This window comes from Cnephaeus nilssonii, assembly GCF_951640355.1.
Source record: "Cnephaeus nilssonii genome assembly, chromosome: 8".
Classification (NCBI taxonomy): Eukaryota; Metazoa; Chordata; class Mammalia; order Chiroptera; family Vespertilionidae; genus Cnephaeus; species Cnephaeus nilssonii.
Genome location: NC_137079.1, coordinates 92,671,471 through 92,675,675, shown reverse-complemented (window position 1 = coordinate 92,675,675; position 4,205 = coordinate 92,671,471). Strand labels below are relative to the sequence as shown.

The following is a 4,205-nucleotide window of genomic DNA, read 5'->3' as shown; positions in this document are numbered from 1 at the left end:
CAGCTGCCTCCTGCAGTATGTGCCCCCAACCAAGGTACATGCCCTTGACTGGAATCGAACCCGGGACCCTGAGTCTGCAGGCCGACACTCCATCCACTGAGCCAAACCAGTTAGAGCTGTCCAATATGTTAAAGAAAAAACCCTATCTAATAAAGAGAGAATATGCAGGGGAGGGCATTTGGGGGTGACCGGGGTGTCAGGGGAGAACAGTTGGAGATGATCTGGCTGGCAGGGGAGCAGTTAGGTGTCGATCAGGCTGGCAGAGGAGTGGTTAGAGCAGTGATGGCGAACCCATGACACGCGTGTCAGCACTGACACGCGTAGCCATTTCTGATGACACGCGGCAGCATGCCGAGGATGAAACATTTGCGACTAGAGTCTTGGAGTTAGTTTTTTCCTCAAAGTGACACACTACCCAAGTTATGCTCAGTTTTTTGGCGAAGTTTGACACACCAAGCTCAAAAGGTTGCCCATCACTGGGTTAGGGGGTGATCAGGCTGGCAGGCAGAAGTGGTTAGGGGCAATCAGGCAGGCAGGCGAGCAGTTGGGAGCCAGCAGTCCCGGATTGTGAAAGGGATGTCTGACTGCCTCTTTAGGCCCGATCGGACCTAAAGAGGCAGTCAGACATCCCCCGAGAGGTCCCAGATTGGAGACTTTGCAGGTTGGGCTGAGGGACACCCTCCCCCAGTGCACGAATTTCGTGCACCGGGCCTCTAGTATTTAATAAAAAAAAAAAGAATCAATATCCCAAAAGGCATACTTTGATGTGGCAAATCCCCACCCCTCACTAGCTACATCTCTGCTGGACATCTAAGTGCTTAAAGGAATCTCTAATTGCTTCTATTTAGTAGACTTAAGGCATATTCAAGGCAAGACCAACAAGGAGGGAACTGACCATGTCAAAGCATCGTGGGAAAAACATTCTGATTTTTATTGGGATGTGGCTTAACACAATCAAACTTTATTTTCTCCTAGATCTGGAGGTTAGAAATCTGAAGTCAAGGTGTCAGCAAAGCCATGCTCTTTCTTAAGGCTCTAGGAAGAATTGATTCCATGCCTCTCTCCCAGCTTCTGGTGGTTTCCAGTGTTCCTTAGCTTATAGACTCATTGTTCCAATCTCTGTCTTCATGTGGTGTGTGTCTTCATGTTGTCTTCCCTGTATGTGTATCTGTGTCTTCCCTTCTTCTTTCAAGGACACCTATCAGAATCTATTTAGGGCTCACCCTCTAAATGGATGCCTACTTTGCTCTGCACCTAATGGGAGGGGTATTAAAACATGTCAAAGTTTAAAAAACACAAATACCAGTATATCCACAAATTCTTTAACAGTATTTCTATCTGAGGTGGAATCTAATTCCTTTCCCCTTGAGTATGAGCTGGCTGCACTGATTTGCTTATAATGCAAGGCAGGAGGAGTAACATTGAGTGACTCCTAAGGCCAAGTCATAGAAGGTAATATAGCTTCTGCTAGACTCTGACATATGCCTTTGGAGCCCAATTGTGTGAATCCTCCCAGCCCAGGTGTCGGATATGAGTGAAGAATCCATCAAAAGGACACTAGTCCCAGCCACCATTGAATTAATTTTGTCTTTTCAGAAGTCTTGCCAAATGTTTTCTTGGTTGGCCTCTCCATGTTGGCACTTCATTTGAAAGACTTCGTCTTTTAATTGCACAATAGTCCTTTCAATCTCATAATTCTTACTGACCAGGGAATTCAAACAAGACCTAGTTTGACTTCATTTCTCTTAATTTAGATCCAGCTATGAATTGATTTTTTTTTTTGCTGTCAGTTTAAATATTTAACATGTTTCCTTAACTTCTGGAGCTCTTTCTGTGTGTTCAATCACATGAATTAGATTTTCATGATATACTTTCCAGGCATTGCATCCATTCTGTGACATTAGTCTCAGATTCTCAATTTGAACTGCTTGATGCTCTAACTGGACCATAGAATTGTTTATACATTCTTGTCATGCAATGATTTCATTTTTCTGACCCAAGGAAGAAGCTGGAGGTTAATATTGTTTCATGTTGAGCAATTCAATTGGTTATCCAGTCTTTTAAATTCACTTATTATTTTCTTTCTCCCTCCCTCCCTTCCTTCCTTCCTTCCTTCCTTCCTTCCTTCCTTCCTTCCTTCCTTCCTTCCTCCCTCCCTCCCTCCCTCCCTTCCTTTCTTTTTTTCATTCTTTCTTCCTTTTTCTTTCCTTTTTTAATTGATTTAGAGAAAAAGAGAAAGGGAGAGAAAGAGAAACACTCATTTGTTGTTCCACTTATTTAGTATGCATTTATTGGTTGATTCTTATATATGCCCTGACCAGGGATGAAACTCTAAACCTTGGTGCATCAGGATGACACTCTAACCAACTGAATTACCTGTCCAGGGCCTCATTATGTCATTTTCAAAAGCAGAATAATCCAGGGCTGTTAGGTAGCTCAAGTAGTTCTTAGTAGGTCAGTGTCTGTGAGTTGCCTCAATCACCAGCACCACAGCTACTTCCTGTACACCAGGTAGTTCATAACCTTGGCCCATCCACCACAACCTCTCCAGCCACCAAACCTGTGCCTGCCATTCTTAAATTTGCCTGAGGTTTTGTGACAGGATTATGATTTTAGGAAAAAAAATTAAGTTTACATGTTCTTTGAATTACATGATCTGGATGTTTCTCTCAAGCGAATGTGATTTTAGTATTGATGATTGGTTCTCCCCTCTGTCTCATAGTTTTTTCATTTCTTCATTGCATTCATTTGACATCTTTATTGTCCAATTAAATTCTCTTTGCCTTTCATTATTCTTCTTCTCTAGAATTTAATGGGAGTCCTTTTTTCCTCACACAATTACCATACTGGATATTATCATTATTTTACAATTCTGATAAGTAAAGAATATATATCAAACATTTGTATTTATTTAGTAATGACATTTATTTTTTTAAATGGTTTTCATCTATATTTCTTCTTTGGTGAATTGCTTGTTCTTAACTTTTCCTAATTTTTCTTTGTCGTGCCTCGGTTTTTATAGAAGACATATCTTAGAGGGCAAAGGGATAAGTCTGGAAAAATAACTTAAGACTTATGTAAGAGGCATTAAAAGCCTAACTGAGCATTTAAACCCAATATATTAAACAATAAGACTTTACATCAATTATCTGCATCTAGGAAGGGCCAATTGATTTTGAACCTTTTAAAACTATAAAATACTAGAGGCCCAGTGCACAAAATCATGCGTGAGTAGGGTCCCTAGGCCTAGCCTAGCCTCTGTTGCATGGCCTCTGCCCACCTGCGATGCTACATGAAGCTCCTCGCCCCTGGACGCTGTGTGATGCTTGCGGCCGCTGCCCCTCGACTGATCCGAGAGGCTCCCCCCGCCCTGCGACTGCTCTGCGAAAAACTCACCCCGGCCGCTGCTGCTCAACAGTCCCAAGTCCTGCCCCACTGCCACCACCACCCCCCCCCCCCCAACCCCTTGCCTCCATGGCAAGTGGCTCAGGGGCCTGGGGGGAGCGACCGAGAGGTGCTCCATGCACCTCCTGGTGACTGGTTTTATGGCGTTATGGCCACAGGCCTTTTATAATATAGATAATATGTCTATAGAAAGTGGCATGAAGGTATAAGAAAAGATTAACAAAAAATTACAAAGCAGCTCTAAGCCAACAAACAAAATATTCTGGCATTCTAGAAATGTCCCCTCAGCACTTTCTTGAAGAGAGGTTTTTCTCTCACCTCTGTAGGCAACCACTATTCTAACAACATTGTTTAGTTCTGCCTGGTGCTATTTCTTAAACCTCATATAACACCATCACTTAAGGTCATTCTTCTTTTGCTCAATGTATGTTTGTGAGATTAGTCTATGTTGTTGGGTGTCTATTGCAGTTTGTTCATGTTCATTGCTATTGACATTTCTTTGTATGAATATACTACAATTTACTCATGTATTCAGAATTTTATGGACTTTCAGGTAGTTTTCATTACAAATAATGTTACTATTAACATTCCTTTTCATATATTATAGATAGTCTCTTTGAATGTACTTTAGTAGAGGAATTTTTCTACCATGTTTTTGTAAAGAAGTCCAAAATCTTTTTCAAAGTAGTTATACTAATTTATACCTGACTAGCATAATGTAATATGTTCTCCACCACTTGGGTATTAGTGAGATTTTGTTGTGGTTTTAATTTGCATTTTTGTATTATTAATGATATTGA

The 4,205-nt window shown here is 41.4% G+C and overlaps 1 pseudogene across 1 annotated transcript; it reads right to left on the bottom strand.

Annotated features, from left to right (window-relative positions):
* Positions 1-1,592: 1,592 nt before the first annotated feature.
* On the bottom strand, positions 1,593-2,573 carry LOC307103977 (pre-mRNA-splicing factor SPF27-like; annotated as a pseudogene). The gene is made up of 2 exons: positions 2,377-2,573; positions 1,593-2,069 (listed from the first exon to the last, which is right to left on the bottom strand). The product of its transcript is annotated as a pre-mRNA-splicing factor SPF27-like (transcript).
* Positions 2,574-4,205: the final 1,632 nt, after the last annotated feature.